Source organism: Mesocricetus auratus, unplaced genomic scaffold, assembly GCF_017639785.1.
Source record: "Mesocricetus auratus isolate SY011 unplaced genomic scaffold, BCM_Maur_2.0 Super-Scaffold_100030, whole genome shotgun sequence".
NCBI classification, from domain to species: Eukaryota; Metazoa; Chordata; class Mammalia; order Rodentia; family Cricetidae; genus Mesocricetus; species Mesocricetus auratus.
In genome coordinates, this window is record NW_024429211.1 from 3,260,726 (window position 1) to 3,283,843 (window position 23,118).

Here is a 23,118-nt window from a genome sequence, read left to right on the forward strand (position 1 = left end):
CTTCAGCAAAGTGGCAGCCTACAAGATCAATTCAAGAAAATCAGTAGCCCTACTATATACAGAAGATAAAAGAGATGAGAAAGAAATCAAAGAAACATCACCTTTTACAATTGCCACAAACAACATAAAATGCCTTGGGGTAATGCTAAACAAACAAGTGAAAAACCTGCATCACTAGAACTGTGAGTCTTTAATGAAAGAAATTAAAGAAGCCCTCAGAAAACGGAAATATCTCCCATGCTCTTGGATATGTAGTATCAATGTAGTAAAAATGGCAATCCTGCCAAAAGCAATATACAGATTCAATGCAATCCCCATTAAAATCCCAGCACAATTCTTCACAGACCTTGAAAGAACAATCATCAATTTTGTATGGAAAAACAAAGGACCCAGGATAGCCAAAACAACCCTGTTCTACAAGGCAACGTCCGGAGACATCACCATCCCTGACTTCAAGTTCTATTATACAGTCATAGGCCTGAAAACAGCTTGGTATTGGCACAATATAGACAGGTAGAACAAAGGAATTGAATTGAAAAACCTGATATTAACCCACACACGTATGAAAATCTGATATTTGACAAAGAAGCTAAAAATGTACAATGGAAAAAAGAAATCATCTTCACCAAATGGTGCTGGCATAACTGGATGCTGGCATGTAGTAGAATCCATGTCTATCACCATGCACAAAACTGAAGTCCAAATGGATCAAAGGCCTCAACATAAATCCAGCCACACTGAACCTCTTAGAAGAGAAAGTGGATGGTACCATTGAACAAATTTCTATAGAAGACTGCTTTCTGAACATAACACCAATAGCACAGACACTGAGGTCTACAATTAATACATGGAACCTCCTGAAACTGAGAAGCTTCTGTAAGGCAAAGGACACAGTCAGCAAGACAAAAAGGCAGCCCACATATTGGAAAAAATATTCACTAACCCTACATCTGACAGAGGGTTGATCTCCAAAATTAACAAAGAACTCAAGAAGCAAGTCTCCAAAACACCAAAGGATCCAATTAAAAAGTGGGCTACAGAACTAAATAGAGAATTTTCAATAGAGGAGTCTAAAATGGCTAAGAGGCACTTGAGAAAGTGCTCAACATCCCAAAGCAATCCAGGAAATACAAATCAAAATAATTCTGAGATACCATCTCAGTCCTGTCAGAATGGCTAAAATCAAAAACACCAACGAAAATTTATGCTGGAGAGGATGTGGTGTAAGGGGAATACTCCTCCACTGCTGGTGGGAGTGCCAACTTGTACAGCCACTTTGGAAATCACTATGGATATTCCTCAGAAAAATGGAAATAAACCTACCACAAGACCCAGCAACTCCACTATTATGCATATATCCAAATGATGCCCATTCATACAACAAGGATGTCTGTTCTACTATGTTCATAGCAGCATTATTTGTAATAGCCAGAACTTGGAAACAACCTAGATGCCCCTTAACCGAAGAATGAATAGAGAAAATGTGGTACATTTACATAATTGAGTACTATTCAGCAAAAAAAAAAAAAACCAATGGAATCCTGAAATTTGCAGGCAAATGGATGGCACTAGAAGAAACCATCCTGAGTGAGGTAACCTGGTCAATAAAAGAGAAACATAGCATGTAGTCTCTAATATATGGATTTTAGACATAGATCTGAGGAGTGCCAGCCTATAATCCCATGTCCAGAGCCTCTGGGAAAAAGAACCTTCATTCAGTGGCTGATGGAAGAAGAGGCTGACTCCCACAGCTAAACACTGCGATGAACTCAAGAAATCTAGTGATAGAGATGGAGGACTCATGACCAAAGGGATTAAGACTGGACTGGTTTAACCCCCAGACATAGCTGACCTGACAAGGGTTAGCTCTTTAATCCCAGACTGATGCCTAGGAATCCATCATGGGACTGATGAAGACCCCCTGAATGGGGGTGTAAGTGAGGAGGCCTAGGTAATCTATTGAGCCTTTGGTAGTAGATCAGTATTTATCCTGGGTATACAAATGGACTTTGGGCTGCCATCCAACAATGAGATATGCACTCTCACCCTGAACTCTTTGGGGATGGTCTAGGCCCTACCCTGATTGAAATGATAGACTATGGACACCCCATGGAGGGCCTCAACCTCCCTTGGGAAATGGGGATATTGGGGGCATTGGTGGGAGGGCACGGGAGGAGGGGAGGGAAAGGAGAGGGACCTGGAATCGACATGTGAAGCAACCTTGTTTCAAATTTAAATTTAATTTTAAATATATATATACATGTATATATATGTATATATATACATATATGTAGACATCAGAAAATGGAATGGACTCCTATGTTCTTGGATATGTAGGATCAATGTAGTAAACATGGCGTCCTGCCAAAAGCATTCTATAGATTCAATGCAATCCCCATGAAAATACCAGCAAAGTTATTCAAACACCTTGACAGAACAATAAACAATTTTGTATGGAAAAACAAAAGATCCAGGATAGCCAAAACAACCTTACACAACAAGTCTACATCTGGAGGCAACACCATCCCAGATTTCAACATCTATTATAGAGCTGCCGCCCTGAAAAGAGCTTGGTATTGGCACAAAAATAGACAGGCAAACAAATGGAATCAAATTGAACACTCTGATATTAACGCATACATGTATGAATATCTGATATTTGACAAAGAAGCTAAAAATATACAATGATAAACAAGAAACTATCCTCACCAAATATGGCTGGCATAACTGGATGCTGGCAAGTAAAAGAATGCAGATAGAACTGTGTCTATCACCATGCACAAAACTTAAGTCCAAATGTATCAAAAACCTCAACATAAATCCAGCCACACTGAAGCTCTTAGAAGAGAAAGTTGGTGGTACCCTTGAATGAATTGGTATAGGAGACTGCTTTCTGAACATAACACCAATAGCACAGACACTGAGGTCAACAATTAATACATGGGACCTCCTGAAACTGAGAAGCTTCTGTAAGGCAAAGGACACAGTCAACAACACAAAAACGTAGCCCACAGAATGGGCTAACACCACCTCTGACAGAGGGCTGATCTCCAAATTCTACAAAGAAGTCAAGAACCAGTCTCAAAACTCCAAAGGATCCAATTAAAAAGTGGGCTACAGATCTACATAAAGAATTTTCAATAGAGGTGTCTAAAATTGCTGAGAGGCACTTGATAAAGTGCTCAACATCCTTAGCCATCAGGGAAATGCAAATCAAAACAATTGTGAGATACCGTCTTACTCCTGTCAGAATGGCTAAAATCAAAAACAGCAATGACAGTTTATGCTGGAGGGGTTGTGGAGAAATGGGAACATTCCTCCACTTCTGGCAGGAGTTCCAACTCGTACAGCCATTTTAGAAATCAGTATGTAGTTTCTCAAAAACATGGGACTAAGCCTACCACAAGACCCAGCAATCCCACTCTTAGTCACAAAAGATGCACATTCATACAACAAGATTTTCTGTTACACTATGTTCATAGCAGCATTATTTGTAATAGTCACAACTTGGAAGCAACCTAGATATCCCTCATATGAAGAGTGGATAGACAAAACATGGTGCATTTACACAATGAAGTACTATTCAGCAGAAAAAACAATGGAATCCTGAAATTTGGGGGCAAATGGATGACACTAGAAGAAACCATGCGGAGTGAAGTAACCCAGTCACAAAAAGAGAAACATGGTATGTACTCTCTCATGTATGAATTTTGGACATAGATCTGGGGAATGCCAGCCTACAATCCAACTGCCATAGAGTCTTGGAAATAAAACCTTCATTCAATGGCTGATGGAAGCAGAGGCAGTCTCCTACAGCTTAACACTGAGCTGTACTCAAGGAATCTAGTGACAGAGAGGGAGGACTATTGAGCAAAGTCGTTAAGACTGGGATGCTTTAACCCCCAGATATGGCTGACCTAACAAGGGTTAGCTCTCAAATCCAGACTGATGGCTGGGAATCCAGCATGGGGATGATCAGGCCCACCTAAATTTGAGCATCAGTGAGGAGACCTAGGCAATCTATTGGGCTTTGGGTAGATCAGTATTTATCCCTGGCATACAAATGGACTTTGGGTTTCCATCCCACAATGAGAGATGCACTCTCACACTGGACTCTTGGGAGAGGCTCTAGGCCATGCCCTGGATGAAATAACAGACTATGGACACACCATGGAGAGCCTCACCCTCCCTGAGGAAATGAGGGGGGAACGGGGGAGTTTGTGGGAAGGCATGGGAGGAGCCGAGGGAATGTGAGAAGGACCTGGGGTTGACATTTGAAGCAAACTTGTTTCTTGTTTAAATTTAAAAATAATATTTACAAAACAAATAAAAAACATAGAGATCTTCATACGCTCCGCCTAATGGAACTAGAAATAATGAAATCAAAGAGGATACCAGAAAGTAGAAAGATCTCCCATGCTCTTAGATTGGTAGGATCAACATAAAAAGTGGCAATTTTGCCAAACACAGTCTAGAGATTCAATGCAATTGCTATCAAAATTCCGGCACAATTCTTCACAGACCTTGGAAGAACAATAATCAACTTTATATGGAAAAAAATGCCCAGGATACCCAAAACCACGCTATACAATAAAGGAACTTCAGGAGGCATCACCATACCTGACTTTAAGCTCTACTATAGAGCTATAGTCCTGAGCTATAGTCCTGAAAACAGCTTGGCATTGGCACAAAAATAGACAGGTAGACCAACGGAACCGAATTGAAAACCCTGATTTTAATTCACACACCTATGAACACTTGATTTTTTTGTATTTGGGGCATAAATCTTCAAAATTGAGACTTCATCTTGATGGACTTTTCCTTTGATGAATCTAAAATGTCCTTCTTCATCTCTTTTGATTGATTTTAATATGAAGTATAGTTTGTTAGATATTAGGATTGCTACACCCGCTTGTTTCTTGTGTCTGTTTGATTGGAAAATCTTTTCCCAACCTTGTAGTCTGTCTTTGACGTTGAGATGTGTTACTTATATGCAGCATAAGGATGGGTTCTGTCTTCATATACATTCTGCTAGTCTGTCTTTTCATAGGCAAGTTGATACCATTGACATTGAGGGACATTAATGACCATTGATTGATTATTCTAGTTTGTGCTTGACTTATTGGTAATGGAGTTAGTGTGTGTAGGTTCTCCTCCCTTTTTCTTTTGGTGTTTGGTAAAGTGGGATTATCTATTGCCTGTTTCTTTGTGATTGTAGTTACCTTGTTGGATCTAGGTTTTCCTTCCAGCACTCTCCGTAGAGCTGGATTCGTGGATATGTATTGTTTAAATCTGGCTTTGTCATGGAATATTTCTTGTTTTCTCCATATATGGTAATTGAAAGCTTTCCTGGATATGGTAGTATGGGCTAGCATCCTTGTTCCCTTAGCGTTTGTAGGACATCTGTCCAGGATCTTCTGGCTTTCATAGTTTCCATTGAGAAATCAGGTGTAATTCAGATAGGTCTGCCTTTATATGTTAGTTGGCCTTTCGCTTTAGCTGCTCTTAATATTTTCTCTTTATTCTGTAGGTTTGATGTTTTCATGATTATGTGGCAAGGAGACTTCTTTTTCTGGTTCAGCTTATTTGGTGTTCTGTAAGATTCTTGTATTATCATAGACATATCCTTCTTTAGGTTAGGGAAGTTTTCTTCTATGATTTTGTTGAATATGTTTTCTGTACCTTCGAGCTGTATTTCTTCGCCTTCTTCTATACCTACCAAAAATGATAGGACCTAATGACTTATCAGTAAAAGAGATACATGACAAAAACTGAAGATAATATGTGGCAGAATTATACTCCCAATGACTTAAATTTCCCACATGTCACAGTATTTTTTAAATTTTATCATTTCCCAAAAATGATGACAAATAAAACATCTTAGAAACATGCATTCGTGTTGCATATTCAATTTTTAAAATATTTTGACACATTTACCTCAGACAATAACAGGAAACAGCAGTCATTATTCTATTTTGTGATGAGTGTTATCTTCAGACATGAATCTTTCTTTAATTTTCCAGAAGACAGATCTATAGTTACTAAAGAAGATAATCTCATAGAGAAATTGTTTCTGTTCAGTATTCCCCATTGGGTATTTTCTATAAGCATGTTTTCCATTTTCACTCACATATTAAAATTATACCACACAGTGCACTGCAGAATGCTAAACAATAGGAGTCATTATCTGCACTGGTGAATACACAAACAAAATAATTACATGTATGTGAGGAAGGAAATAAGTGTTACTGATGGTGTTGTATACAGTTGGCAAATTCTAACACAAAATGAGTCAAGAACACAGGAGGCACATACTCAGAGGGAAATATCAATTAACTAGGAATACATAGCTTACAATGCTTGTGTTATTCTCATTTCCCAGATTAATATAAAGCAATTTTGGGGGGTCCTTGTTGCAAGATAGTGTATTCTTGACATGACACTCTACTTATAAACTGTAAACAAAGTGATTGCTCAAATAAGACCTGCATAACAACACACTACATCAGATAAATGTGGATGGAGGGAAACTTAACAGTGGCAAATCTGTAGATACAGAGCTATAAGCAGTCAATGGATACCGGGAAATAGAGAATTAGATTTCTTCAGTGATGAGCTCATTGGTAAATTTCCTCATTCTATGGGATGAGATTTAAACACATGTTCACATGGACAACACTAATTGGCCTCAAGAAGTTGATTACATCAATCTCTCTCTCTCTCTCTCTCTCTCTCTCTCTCTCTCTGTGTGTGTGTGTGTGTGTGTGTGTGTGTGTGTGTGTGTGTCTGTACACCAATAATAGTAATCAAAGACGTCATGAGTTTGGAAAGGCAATGTAGGCAAGACAAGGGAGGGTTTAAAGAAATAAGGAAGGTATGAAAAATTATACACATTTAGTAAAATAGGATCTGAAATTACAAAAATTTTTAATTGAAAAGTAGTTTAAATACCAAATTTGTTTGTATTTAATATTCTTTATTTTGTCTTTCTTTCATTAAAAATTTGTCTTGAGAGTTAGTTTTCTTTTCTACTAAAAGTAACTTTGTACATAAGAGCCTTCTCCTCTCCCAGGAGGGGATACTGAAATTCATAAAAAATAACTACAACAATATTGAAAATGTCGAAGATAGAGAACTCTAGGTTACATTGTCCTCATATTTTAGGATCTGTTTGGTATCCTCAACAAAAGTCTGTACTGATACCACATATAAAACAACATGCAAAATGAATGTCAAACACAGAAAGAAATTCATTACAAATGGAAGGAGTGGGAAATCCAGGGAACTTAGACCAATAATATAATAGTAATTTAAAGCAATTACAGCATCATTTCTTTCAGTGCTGCTTGTAATTCTGAAACATGAGAATCAAATTAAATGTCCAATCACATGTCAGTTTTTATGTTATTCATAAGATAAAATCATTTAACATAATAATGGAGATGTATGACAACATTGAAATGTAACTGAGATTAATTGTTAAACAAAAATGCTACAAAAATGAAAATATATACATATACATATACACACAAATGTATAAATTATGTAGATGTTTATATTCATTTTAGTGCAGTGCATGTTTAAATACTATTGTATTTGCAAATTTTGATGTTCAAATGTTTTTTTTTCATTTTTGCTTTATTTATTTTAGAAAAGATTTTGCTTCACATGTCAATCCCAGCTCCCTCTCCCTCCCATCCTCCCTCATCCCCCACCATCCCCCAGCCTCACACCCTATCCCCACTCCCTTCCACATAGGTGATATCCAGAGTCTGTCATTTATTTCAGGGCAGGGTCCAGGCCCTCCCCCAAGTGTCCAGGTTGAGAGACCTTCCCTAATTGTATTCTGAATACACAAGTTCCACTTGTTTGCCAGGGATAAATAGTGATCTACTGCCCAGGGCCTCATAGGTTGCCCAGGGCTCTTCACTGATACTCACATTCAGGGGGGTCTGGATCAGTCCCATGCTGTCCTTATTGCTGTCGGTCTGGGGTCCAATAGAACCCACTTGTTCAGGTCAGCTGTTTCTGCTGTTTTCCCCAGCCAAATCTTTTTTTTAATAAAATATTTCTTTTATTTGAAAAAGGTCATTTGACATTTCTTGAATTCCAGCTAGCACCAAGTAACAATCACAAAAGCAAAACAAAACAAAACAAAAAACCCTTGACAAAATGTTATATTATTGAAATTGTCAGTGGATAGAAAACCCTTTAAAACTCTAACATCATAAAAGAAATACCATAAAATGGGCAAGATAAAGATCTAAAAATTTGCAAGAGATGATCTCATACTAAATCTTACAAACACAAAATTACCAATGACTAATTTGTTCATCGCCTTTCTCCAATCAGCATATGGCCAGCCAATTCTTTACACATTTGCTCATCGCTCCTTGTTCTCTGTCACTGGGTTCCAGGGTTTCAGAACAGTGTTTACCTGTGGGTGTTTGCCTCTGCTTACATCAGTCATTGGATGGAGGTTCACATTACTCATCACTGGGGTACCATGAATATCTCTCTTAGGTACTTTCCTGTTTCTCAGACTCTCTGTCAGTGGAATTACAGAGTGGTACTCCCCTGATCCACGTCTAAAATCCATATATGAGTGAGTACATACCATGTTTTTTTCTTTTTGAGATTGGGTTACTTCTCTAAGAATGGAATCTGCCTCTACCTACAGCAATCACTGGATGCTAGTTCCCAGACTATCTGGCAGTGGGACTGTATGCTGGCACTCCCCTGATTCATGTAGAAAATCCACAAATGAGTGTGAACATACCAATCCTCTTTTTTTGTGTGTCTGGGTTACCTCACTTAGGATGGTTTCCTCTAGTGCCATCCGTTTGCCTGCAAATTTCAAGATTCCATTGTTATTTTTCCACTGAATAGTACTCTATTGTGTAAATGTACCACATATTCTCTATTCATTCTTCAGTTGAGGGGCATCTAGGTTGCTTCCAAGTTCTGGCTATTACAAATAATGCTGCTATGAACATAATGGAGCAGACGTCCTTGTATGAATTTGCATGTTTTTGTATATATGCCTAAGAGTGGAATTTCTGGGTCTTGGGGTAGACTGATTCACATTTTTCTAAGGAATCTCCATACTGATTTCCAAAGTGTGTGCACAAGTTGGCACTGCCAGCAGCAGTGAAGGAGAGTTCACCTCCCTCCACATCCTCGACATCATAAATTGTCATTGGAGTTTTTGATTTTAGTCATTCTGACAGGGGTGAGGTGGTATCTCAGAGTTGGTTTGATTTGTTTATTTGTACTTGATTTAGTTTTGGCAAGTGATATCTATCCAGAAAATTGTCCATTTCCTTTCAATTTTCAAATTGTGTGGAGTACATGTTTTCAAAGTATGCCCTGATGATTCTCTGAATTTCCTCAGTGTCCATTGTTATGTCCCTCTTTTCATTTCTGATTTTGTTAATTAACATTCTCTCTCTCAGCCTTTTGGTTAAGTTGGACAAATGTTTGTCTATCTTGTTGTTTTTCTCAAAGAACAAACTCTTTACTTCATTGATTCTTTGTGATGGTTTCATGGTTTTTACTTGACAGATTTCAGCCCTCATTTTAATTATTTCCTGGAGTCTACTCCTCCTGGGTGAGTTTGGTTCTTTATGTTCCAGAGCATTAAGTTGTGCTATTAATTCTCTAGTGTGACTGTTTTCCAGTTTCTTCATATGTTTACTTAGTCTTAATGCTATGAACTTTCCTCTCAGCACTGCTTTCAGTGTTCCATAAGTTTGGGTATGTTGTGTGTTCATTCACATTGAATTCCAGGAAATCTTTAATTTTTATTTTTATTTCTTCCTTTACCCACGGATGGTGCAATTGTGCCTTGTTCAATTTCCACGAGTTTGTAGGGATTCAGTGATTTGTGTTATTGTTGAATTCTAATTTTAATGCATGGTGGTCTGATAAGATACAGGGGATTACTCCAGTTTTTTGTATCTGTGGAGGTTTGCTATGTTTCCTATTATGTGGTCAATTTTTTTAAATCATTTTTTATTTTAATTTTAAATAGCTTGTTTTACATGTCAATCCCAGTTCCCTCTCCCTCCCCTCTTCCCGCACTCCCCTTTCCCCCTCCCTCCCACCCTATTGCCAAATCCTTCCACATAGGGGATATCTAGAGTCTGTCATTTTACTCTTGGTAGGGTCAAGGCACTCCCCTAAGAGTCCAGGCTAAGAGAGCATCTCTCTTTGTGCTATAGGCACATGAAGACAGTTTGTATACCAGGGATAGACACTGATCCACAGCTCAGGGCCCCATAGGTTGCCCAGGCCTTCTCACTGACACTCACATTTGGGGGGTCCAGATCAGTCCCATGCTGGCCTCCCCACTATCGGTCTGGGGTCCAAGAGCACTCCCCTGTTCAGATCAGCTGTCTCTGCTGGTTTTGCCAGCCCATTCTTTGCCAATTTGCTCATCACTCCTCTCTGTCACTGGGTTCCTTGGGTTCAGTTCAGTGATTAGTTGTGTGTTTGCCTCTGCTTCCATCAGTCACAGGATGAAGGCTCCCGGATGGTTATAGACATCAAGTTCATTATCAGGAATGGGCATTCGAGGCGGTCCCTCCACTATTGCTTAGCTTGCCAATTGATGTTATACCTTTAGATCACTCGAGGTCACTCTGGTGCCTGATCTGTCTTCGATCCTATGATTCCCTCTTCCCCCTATTCTACCCCCACCCCCTCAACTTCCTGTTCCCCCATGACCAACTCCCTTCCTCTTTACCCCCTCTATTCTTCCCAGGTCCCACTCCTCCCTCCCCTTCGCCGTGGTCAATTTTAGATAATATTTCATGTGGCATTGAGAAGAAGATATATCCCTTTGTGTTTGGATGAAATGTTCTACAGATGTTTGTCTCTTTGTTAAGTTTTTGTCTGGAGGTCCTGTCTAGTGATGAGAGTGGAGTGTTGAAGTATCCTAATACTAGTGTTTGAAATTTTATGTGGGTTTTGAGCTTTAGTAATATTCCTTTCATGAATGTAGGTGCCTTTGTATTTGAGGTATAGATTGATATTCAGAGCAGAGACTTCATCTTGATGGACTTTTCCTTTAATGAATATGAAATATCGTTTTTCACCTCTTTTGATTGAATTTAATTTGATGTTTAATTTTTTAGACATTAGGATTGCTACACAGCTTGTTTCTTGTGTCAGTTTGATTGGAAAATATTTTCCAATCCCTTTACTCTGAGGTAATGTCTGTAGTTGATGTTGTGATGAGTTTTTGGTATGTAGCATAAGGATGGGTTCTTTGGTCATATGTATTCTGCTGGTCTGTGTATTTTTATAGGCAATTTGTAACCACTGAGGGATATTAATAACCATTTATTGTTGATTCTTGTTTATTTTTGAATTATTGGAAGTGGTGTTATTGTGTATAGGTTTTCCTCCCTTTTTCTTTTGGTCATTGGTAAAGTGGGATTATCTATTGCCTATGACTCTTTCAGCATAGTTATCTTCATTAGATTCAAGTTTTACTTCCACCGCTTTCAGTAGGGCTGGATTTGTGGATATGTATTGTTTAAATATGGCTTTGTAATGGAATATTTTGTTTTCTCCATCTATGGTAATTGAAAGCTTTGCTGGATACAATAGTCTGGGCTGTAAACTTTGTTCCCTCAGCACTTGCAGGACAACTGTCCATGATCTTCAGGCTTTCAAAGTTTCCATTAAGAAGTAAGGCGTAATTCAGATAGATCTGCCTTTATATGTTACTTGACCTTATTCTTTAGCTGCTCTTAGTATTTTTCTCTTTATTCTGTAGGTTTGGTGTTTTCAGTATTATGCAGTGAAGGGACTTCCTTTTCTGGTGCAGCTTAGTTGGTGTTCTGTAAGATTCTTTTATTGTCATAGGCATATCATTCTTTAGGTTAGGGAAGTTTTGTTCTATGATTTTATTGAATATGTTTTCTGTACCTTTGAGTTGTATTTCTTCACGTTCTTCTATACCTATTATTCTCAGGATTGACATCTTCACTGTGTCCCAAATTTCCTGGATATTTTGTGTTAAAGATTTGTTGGACTTCAGATTTTCTTTGGTTGATGAATGTATACCCTCTAATGTGTTTTCAATACTTGAAATTCTCTCTTCTATCTCTTATATTCTATTGGTGATACTTGCATCCTGATTGTTTACTCAGCTTTTATATTTCCAGCGCTCCCTCATTCTGGGTTTTCTTTATTGTTTCTATATCAGCTTTCAATCCTTCAACAGTTTGAGTTGTTTCCATCATTTGTTTGGTTGTTTTTTTCTTGGCACACTTTATATTAAGATATTTGTTTATTTCTTGAATTATTTGGTTTGCATTTTTCCTCCATTTCATATATTTTTTGTTTGTTTTTATCTTATATTTCTTAAAAGGATTTCCTTGTTTCCTCTTTTAGGGTCTCTATCATCTTCACAAAATAATTTTTAAGGTCTGTCTCTTCTGCTTTATCTATGTTGTGCTTTTCAAGTCTTGCTAGTGTGGGGTCTCTAGATTCTGGTGGAGTGATATTAGGCATTCTATTACTGATTTTGTTCTTACACTGTCTACTTCCCATGTATAACTGCAGTGAGTGTAGGTAGGGTATCCCTGTCTCCACTGGTCTCCTACATTCCTGAAGCTGGACGTGCCAGTGATGGGGTCTGAAAGGGTTCACATCTTTCCTGTGTGGGCAGGTTCTCTCGATGCCATGAGTGGATCCCTGGAAGACTGAGGGAGTGGGTAATGGGCAGGGAAGGGTTCCTGGGAGGACCCAAGGTCACCTGGAATTGGGAACGCATATGTGGGGAGAGCTGTGTGTTGGGTCTGTGAAGACTAACAAGTTTCATGTGTGGGCAGGTCCTCTCAATGCCAGGAGCAGCACCAGGAAGATTGAGGGAGCAAGTAATGAGCAGGGAAAGGGTCCCCAGGAGGACCCAAGCTCACCTGAATCTGGGTGCAATGGCAATAATTTAAAATAATTTTTAATAATCAATTTATACTGTGCATTTTGAGATTGATTTGCCAACATATAAATATGAAAAGTTGTGTTGTTATTGTCTGAGTCTGTGTGAATTAAGTCTGTGTGTATGTGTAACTATGTATGTGTGTGTGTGTGTATCAGTGAATATCTAGAAAGGATGCAAATAAAATCAGTGGATTTTCTTATCCTGTTTCCATGGGCATTCTTTGCACATATTGGATTATGTCATCTAGCTGAGAGAAAAATTGCATATATATGTCCCATGAATTGAATATTGCCCTGATGTGATTCTCTGTTAACCACTACTTACTTCATAAAATGCATCCTGTTTAAAATCTGCACAGTCATTTTTGATGCTTTTTCAGAGAGTGGCATTACATGTAATTTGTAATTAAGTTTCTGGTTACTGTCCATATCCTGAGCACTTGTAAAGATGAGGCTAGAACATGATTGAGAAAGTACAAGTCATCCTGAACTACCAAATAAGTTCTAAGTTTGCCTGGGTTCCAATGTAGATTACGGCTAAAAATATATAAAGGAAAATACAGGACAGAAACAAAAATTCAACACAGTATGCCTCAAAAACTAGGTCCTGTAGAATTTATCTGGAAACAACATTGGCTCGTTGCCTTGGTACTACTTAGGTCTCTCATGATGCTGAATCAAGTCAACTGTCAGATCGGCGTTCTGTGAGCAATTACCTACTCACTGTATGAATGCACATGACTATGAGTGTATATGAGCATCTACATACACTTACATTTGACTTACATGAAAGCTGACTTCTAACATTTATTATATTAAAAAGTCAAGTAGTAAGTTAATTGTTCCAGATATTAATTTTCAGTTACTTTTCATAACATTTGTATGATATTTGGCTGCATTAACACCATCATTTGTTATGTTCAAAGTGGCTACAGATTCATTCCTTTTTGGGAACAAGGAAATATGTTTTAATTACAAAAGTCAAAAAGAGTTATAACACATGTATTCCCATTTTTTTTATTTCTAAATGTTCAATTTAATGTTCAAGTTCAGGTTCATACTCCTGATAACTGAATTCAGTGATGTTACTTATTTGATTGTACTTATACAACCACACACACAGAGATATCCAGATACTCACACTTCCTTATCTGATTGCATTATTGGGAACAACAAAACTACTCATTTTTGAAAATTGTATGCTCACATAATTTATTACGTTTTCAGTAAATTTCTGTAAGATTTTTTGAGTCTAATAAGACAATGTACAACATTTAAGGCAAAATTCTTTGGGTATACATAGCTAATATAAGACCATGGTTTTTCATGTCATTTTGATAATGAGGAACAAGAACTTCAATAGTTTAAAAATGATTCTTAGAATATTTGCCATTACAACATAACATAACTTGATACAATAGGAATATATTTTTTCAAAATAGCAAATTCCATCACTGATTTATATTTCATAGTTACATTTTAATTTCATATACACTTACATAGCCTTGTGAAACACATATGATTTTAGGTCCCGAAAATTAAATAAGTCAGAGCATACATAATAATTTGACCAAATTAAAGTAATGTTTTCAGCCACATTTGTTGGTACTGAACGCCCAAATTTATAAAAGCTAAGGCTGTTTATGTAGCCCATTTTGTTGTTGCTAGCAAAAAATAATTAGGGAAAGGATACAAAAAATCCACAATGCAAGTATGCATATAATTTTGAAAGTGATTATTGAGGTCAGCACTGTTACTCAGGAACACAATGCCGACTATGTGAACTGTGAGAAAAAGAATTCTCTACCATCCATGTTCACAAAACAAATCAAATCAATAATATTTTCCACTAACAACAATGCGTAGGCAGAAGTTAGTGTTCATCTTGATTCTGTCACACTACAGTCCCAAATAAACACACAGAGGGTTATATAAAATATATTCTATTTATTCTTTGGCACAGGATACATTGGCTAGTTCCCTGTAATTACTAACCATTTGAACTAATCAGTGAATCTCCAAGTTGTTTTGTCTTACTAGAAAATGACCAGACAATCTAACTTTCCAGCAGCTACATTAATTAGAGCTGTCTCAAGACTTACAATACGTGTTATTCTCTGAATTCCCTTCTCAGTTTATATTGCCTATACATTCTCCCTTGCTATATCCTGCCTCACATTTTTCCTCCACAAGGAAGAGAAACATATAGTCACATCATACAGAAGGAAATCCCACATCATGTGCTCTTTGTGTCTGGAAAAACAAGGAAGTTTAAATTTAAAATGGTACAATTATGCATTAGAAAACTTAATAAGCAAAAAAGTACAGTTAACAATATTTAGATCAATAGTATTTTGCAAATTTAAAGAAACCATTCTACATAGTTCCTATCTTTGTTACTTTAAAGCTTTATATGCAACTTATTTATTACATAACTAAGGAAATTCATAACCATAACTATCTGTCTTCAACAACACGAAAGAATCCAGAAGATCATATATAAGCTCTAGATTTTACAAAGAGATATTGATGCCTAGAAAGTCATCCAAGGATCCTCTGCAAATTTGTGGAATCCCTCTTCAGCTTATAGTCCCAGATGTCTGACAGACTTTTTGATAAAACAGGTTAATGAAGAATAGTCATGAAATTTGGAAAGTTCAGCAGTCACTTTTCATTGTAAAATTCTTGTTCAGTTTTGAGAACTTGCTGTCAGCAATCCATTAAGGCAAGTTTCTTGTCCAAATTGCTAGTCCTCCCATGTCAAAGGCACAATCCACAATGACTTTCTTTGATACCTATCTTCCACTTTGATATAAAATGATGTCTTAAGAAGACAATCATATATCGAGGTGACCAATTCCCATCTCATCACATAATGTCTATACTCAGTTCTTTTTTAAACGAATACTGTTTGAAAAAGAAAAAAACTTAGCAATCATTTGCAGAATGTTAATGCCAAAATGAATAAAAAGATAAAAAATAACAAAAAATTAAAGAGCTAAAAATGATGATTTCACTAAAAACTATCAATATTAGGCATAAATGGTAGCTTTCTCAACAAATACAACACCCTGGATCTATCTCTATAATCACCATTTCTGGCAAAAAGTCTTATTTGGCACACTATTTACACAGTTTAAACTAGAAGCATAAAAATTCACAATAAACACTTTGTTGAAAGCACACTATATCAAATATTTGTATGACATAGGATAGAATATCTACTTTTATGAAAGAAAAAAACAGTATACCTATGTCTAGGAGCGTAGAAAGGATATGTATGGTTAGATGCTCTATTTACAAGGCTATTTACAAGTAATTCCTATAAGACCACACATGTTATTACTTAGGTAAGGATGATTATCAATCAAGACACTACAGGATTTAATCCAGGAGTGTACGGCCCCATCATTCTGAATGTTTTCTTTGAAAACATTCTATGTTGCTTAACTAAAGTCATATAATTACAAACTATTTACAGTTTGATACGTGGGAACCCGTGAAGTCATCTATGCCTTTCCTAAGCTTGGAATAGGCAGCTTAATGATGCTCAGTGTGAAAAAAAAACTTTATAACTACTATCATAAAATTACATTAGCAGTAGAAACATCATTTTATAAACACAGAAAAAAATCTCTTAAAAAAAGTAAAAATGATCTTACTAAACTATTCTGAGGAAAAGGTAAGGGGACTCACTATAGCAGCATTTCACAACTGCAGTCATGAAACTCCTGTTTCATGAAATAACATAAGGACACACAAATCCTAAATTACCATACAGTCTACTAATATAATCTCCTAAAACAAGAAACTTAAATAAAAATTACATACATATAAGAAACCTAACATTCAAATATTTTTAGCATACAACTGGATTCTAACAAAGCACCCTTTAAATGATCACCTGATGACCTATACATATACTTTTATTTGTAACATTGTATCTGCAGGCACTCACATGAAAACGTAAAGGTTAATCATACGTTTTTAGGTAAATATGAATGACTAAAATTTAATGTGCAATTTTTTAAAAAGGCAACCAAAAGGTAAACATTAACTAAGGCTTCCCTGCTGTATTATGAACCAGGCCAAAAAGAACTACTTTCCAATAGTAACTCTGAAAGAGCAAGACTTAAAGAAAGCCTACAGCTAAATTGTTCTGCTGTGTAGGGAGCAACGGAATAGCAGGGAGGACTCAATAAAAAAATGGTAGTCATAAACTTATTGATAAGTGTTTTAGATATTAGTTGTAGGAAATTTGAAGAATCAATTTAAGGTAACTCCTTATTACTCTACAGAGCTGTATTAGATCATTGGATTCCCTGGAAAATGACTTCTATTCTACTTTGCTGCCTTTAATGATATATTTTAATTAACATTCCTGCAAACAGTCTCTTCATGAGTCTTCATTTTAACCCTCTATTTCCACTCTGTGTTGAAACTACTCCGCAATAAAGGCTTGTCCTAATGAGGACTACCTTTATTTTTTTATACTACCCAAATTTCTCAAAATTGAAATCAATTTATAGTATACTTTTTTATTTTGGAAAGGATCATTTATAAATCAAAATTTTTAGCAAGAGGCAGCTTTGGTACATTTCTAAGTAAAATATTTAGCCAGGCTAATGGTTTATACATGTGATCCCCATGTCTGAGAATTCCAGGCACAAGTATTACAAAAAGGACAGAGTTGCCTACATGTCTAGTTCAAGGTTAGTACTCCCCTGTCTCAGAAAATAAAATAGCCATATTATGAAAATTGCCCACTTGCTGAATCTGAAACTCCAAGATTTCATTGGTGGATAAATATAGTATTTGTAACTAGCAAGAAAGCCTGCATCTTAAAATAAATTTTATTTACATGGGATCTAATTCCTTTCTCTCCAAATTAATATCTATAGTCAGTTTTTAAAAATAGAAAAAGCATGTAAAATAAAAAAATAGGAATCGTTGGCAGCATTTGTTACAGATAGGGCCACAGAAGTATTAAATGGATAAAAAAATAAAAAATAAAGATAAAATAACTAACAATGAAATTGCACTAATGAAAATCTATGCTATAGGCTTGGACAATTGTTCACTCAAGAGGTACAAGGTACTGCATCTGTCCTTATAATCCACATCTCTGCCGAAACTACTGATTTGTCATGCTATTCACAGAGTTTAATCATACACATAAAAGAAAGCACAATGAACATTTTGTGAAAGACAACTAAAGGATACTTTTATATGTCACAGGCTGGAATATATACATTTATGAATGAGGAAACAGTACAACTCTTTCTATGAGGCTGAAAGTGTTAGATGCTCTATTTACAATTAAGTCCTAAAAGATTACTCACGTTATTACGTACACGTAGGTTAGGATATTTATCAATCAAGAAACTACAGGATTTAATCCAGGAGTGGATGGCCCCATCATTCTGAATGTTTCACATGTAAATATTCTATGTTGCATAACTAAAGTCATCTAACTATGAAATATTGACAGTTTTATACATGGGAACCCGTGAATTCATATCTGCCTCTCCTAATTTTGGAATAGGCAGCTTAATGTTGCTCACTGTGAAGAAAAACAACTTTATAACTACTATCATAAAATACATTTGCAGAAGAAACATTACTTCTGTAAACACAGAAGAAAATCTCAAAAAAAGAAAAATAAAAATGATCTTACTACACTATTATGAGGAAAAGGTAAGGGGACACACTATAGCAGCGTTTCACAACTGCAGTCATGAAACTCCTGTTTCATGACATAACACATACACACACAAAACCTGAATTACCACATAGACTACTAATAAAAACTCCTAAGATCAGCAAATAAATAAAATAAAATTATATATATATATATATATATATCTGAAAACAAACATGCAAATATTCTCAGCATATAACTGGATTCTAACAAAGCATGCTTCTAAATGCTCACCTAACAACCTAATGCAAACTAAAGCTTCCTTTAGTTCTTACCAACCAGTCTTAATCTTACTACAGTTCTGTTTTATAATCCTCAGCATTGAGAGTTAAATATTTATTTATTAATCCCCAATTAAATTATTAGTATTAGTTTTTTATTGCATAATCCAATAGTATAATTTGTTAATCTTCAATGACAATATTTGTGCTACCATTTTTCTGCATACTTTAAGGATATATTGCATTAGTATTTTCATTTATCAATACTACTTTCTTAATGTTCAGTAGTTAAACCATATTGTGAATGGATACAAGAAGCTTTACTTCTGACTACCTTCAACTGTAATGATGTCTAGTTGTAGTTACTCTATCAAGTGCAGAGAAACTTTGCATTTAGTATACAACACAAGCAAACACATTTGGAAGTTATAATCCATCCCACCCAAACTTACCCCGACTTTTAGACAAGGTTTCAGGGACATATATCTGGCTGGCTTCAACTGTACTATAATGCCTATGCTAATTTTGAACTCCTCATATTCTGCCTCTACCTCCCAAGTGCTTGTTTGTATGTGTGCTCAATCATATCCACCTTTCCCTCATTTAGTTGACTATTAGGAACCAAACTCTCTTAGATTACTCGACATTAGATTTTTCTGGCAATAACAGTTTTCTGTCCACTGGGAAGTTGATGTATCATGACTCTAGCCTCCCAGAAATCCCAAGGGCATGATTACAAGAGATCATTGCAGTTAACAAAATGAAGTTAAAATAAAATGTAAGTAGGTTGTCTTGCATGTCTGTAATGCCATCACCAGGAGGTACAGAAAGGTCTTTCTCAGAGTTCATGGTCAGCAAATTCTACATGAAGAGTTTCAGGCCTGTGGGATTCAGGGATTATATATACAGTTGATTACCTAGTCTGCAAAAGTATGTTCCCAAGGTTGTAGTTTGTTCTAAAATCATCGCTAGAATAAGCCTCTATATCCCTGCTAGAAGGGACTGTAACTAGTCACACATAGATTGCATAAAGTTAGTAAAATAAAACAAAACAAGAACTGAAGGTTAAATACACCATTTAGAAGTGATAATCATTTATATACTGTTAGTCATTGGCTGAAGCCCAGGGGTGACCCATGGCAAAGGATCATTCTATTTATGACAAATATTTCAGGCAAAACAGAACAACTCTGGTAGTACAAGTGTCATGATGTCTTACTTTCCTCAACCCAAGTGTGTCAGATGACACCACACCAGGCTGATTATGACTTGTCAAGCAAACATACCATTCTATTAGCTTCACATCAAAGACTTAAGTGAAAATTGTGACTAACCAGCTAAATTTTGAACTGCTATTTACAATAAATTATATTCAAAGAATCTAAACACGAAACTGAATTCAATCATACTGAACAAATACATGAAATGCAAAACCTTTCAAATCTTTGTAAGTCTTACATGGACATTCAAGCTGAAACCACTGAGCTTTATAATCAAATTCAAGCTCCATTTTCATTTATACATCTTTGCTTTGCTTTCGTTTGTGTAAACCCAAAGTTGTCAACCAAGAAGAACATTTTGCATTCTCTGTACAGGATCACTGGCTTCATCTTCTGATTCAGACAAACTCTGGGATGTGGAGCTGTGTGAGCACAGCTGCGGGGGCAGTGGGGGGAGAGCATTCTGAAAAACACAAACAATGCATTAGCGGGACGTGATATATTCAACAGAATTCCACAGACTGAATGACACAGCATCCAAAACACAATCTGTCATACTTTGGATTTGGGCCATTGTGGGCTGAACACAAGTATCTTAGCAGATTCCCAGAATAGAAGAGTGTGTGCCAGAACTACTTCTGGATCTTAATAGTCTTTTTTGGTAATTACAGAAGATTTGGAAGATCTATGCTAAACCGCTTACAAAACGAACTAACAATGGATTTCCTGGAAATCTCACCTCTGGCAGTTGAATAGGATTGAGGAGCTCTAGAGGCAGTTATGTCACAAAGCTAATGAGGAGACTGGAGAAATAAAAGCAACTGTGAAAGCTGAGGAGGAACACTGGATTTTTTTGTCACCTAACACCAAATAGCTGAGAGAAGGGAGATTTGCTAATTCTGGTGGGATTTCATTAATAGTTTCCTCATAAACATTCTAAATTCTCCAAGGTCTCCTTTCAGCGGGCATACTGTGGAGCCTGTTGCAGCCCAGGTTAAGGGTGTGCAGGGCTCCCCCTCCCACAGCTAGTCAAGCCCCTCCTGGAAGCAGTTGCCTGTGAGGCTGAGTACCTGGAGTCTGAGACAGAGTAGAGACAGGGCAAGTCCCTCCAGCAGCAAGCCTGTGTTGTCAAGCCTGTTGTTCCTGTCCATCAGCATGCTCAGGATGCTCTGAGTCAGCAGCTGGGGTCCCAGGGCCATGAGCTGCTCCCTGCTCTTGTCCAGGAGCTGGAGGTGGGGGAGGCTGCTGCTCACCTCCCTGGCAGGGATGTCAGATGCTTGGCTGTGGGGCAGCAGCAGCCACAGGAGCTCGGGTTCCATCCCAATGATCGGTTCCCTGCTCATGTCCAGTAGCTGGAGGTGGGGGAGGCAGCTCCTCAGTGCCCTGGAAGCATTGTCTGATGATTTTAGAGCAGCAGCAGCCACAGCAGCGCCACCCGCGATCCCAGCAGCTCCTCTGCTCTCCTCTCCAGCTCCCACACCAGAATCTAGGCCTACATGCTGAGGAGGGAGCAGCTGAGTTCAGAGTCTCCAGTCGTGGCCTCACCCATCTGTCCGGACTCCCAGGCTGCTCCCAGCTGACACCATGGCACCTCCCGGAACCGGAAGTGACCTCTGTGTGGGAAGTGACTGGACTAGGGGCCGTTCTGCTGCTTACTCGCCCCTTTATGTTAATGAAATGCGAGCTTTTTTCATCTGAAAATGTGTTCAAACATTCTGTAATACAGATCGAATGTAGCTGAGATCTTTGACAGATGATTAGTTCACATGTGAGATGTAATATGTGAGAGAGTCCTCTGTGCTTCTCATTTTACACTGCATGTGTTAGGATCGCAGACAGGGTTCAACACAGACACTTTTCTGTGTCCTCAGATTTCAATTCAGCTTCCAGAAACGTTGAGATGTTCCTTGAGAGTGAACTCAGAGGATAGCACCAGCGATTGGACGGACGTTTCAAAATTTTTGTTATAATACATTCCTTGTGTTATAGTAATGTGATTATTTTTTCCTAAAGCCAAGACATTGATAACTGTGTAGATGGTCATTCAACAATAGGCTTATGTCTCCAATATGACTGAGAAATGGTCTAGCATTCCCAGGACTTGTCAGATATCTGTTTTTGCTAGCCATCCTGCTGAAAAATAAATGGTGAATTTATTTAAGGGAAACGGTGACTCAGATACTTCAAAATTTGCCGCAAGTTTATGTATACAGTGAAACTCTCTGACAAGTGACAGCAGAAATTCTTGAAGCAAGTAGTATTGGTTGAATACTCTTCGGGACTTTGTGCCATATCTTTTATATTACATATGTTCCATCATATATATATTTAAATATATTAAATAATATGTCTAACTTTTAACACATTTCATCTAACATATCTCTTATACTTTTTGAAATTATAATATTCTATTTTAATCCCTCCTTTCCCTTATAGGTTAGTCACCCTTGCTCACTTTCAAAGACAAGGCCTCTTTTTTATCAACTAGTTTTACAAGTATACCTATATATGTGTAAACATATATACACCTAAATATTTAAGTATAACTTTTACCAAAATTAATATGTAAAATGTATTGTGATTTCATGACTGATCATAGATATTGAATATGCCGTAGCTGCCCTGTTGTTCTCACTCTCACTATTAATTAATTATAATTCCATGTGAATGGTAGAGACTCCTTGGATTTTCTAATCTTTCAAATTATTTTTACTCTTTTGACCTTTGACTCATTTGAGGGAGGCACACCACCCAGCTCCCAAGTACATCACACACATTAGGTAGCTTATTCTTACTAACAAATGCCCAGTATTATTTGGTTCGTTTCTATCCAGCTTTTCTGAACATTAGTCAATGCTTCTATCTTTTCCTTCTGTGCTTTTATCTCTCATAATTCTGTATACTTTACTTCCATTCTTAATCTCTGGCTATCTGTGTGGCTGGTTGCCTGGCACATGATATTTTCCTCTTCTCTTATTGTAAACTCTTTTAGCTGTCCTTTCTCTTCTTTATACTCTCTGCT

General features: G+C 37.1%; 1 long non-coding RNA gene across 1 annotated transcript; it reads right to left on the reverse strand.

Moving 5' to 3' along the window:
• Window positions 1-14,152: 14,152 nt before the first annotated feature.
• Window positions 14,153-21,751, reverse strand: LOC101835475. Its single transcript, XR_001197538.3, has 2 exons — window positions 21,167-21,751; window positions 14,153-20,559 (listed from the first exon to the last, which is right to left on the reverse strand). It is a non-coding gene; the product is annotated as an uncharacterized LOC101835475 (long non-coding RNA).
• Between the last annotated feature and the right edge of the window lie 1,367 nt (window positions 21,752-23,118).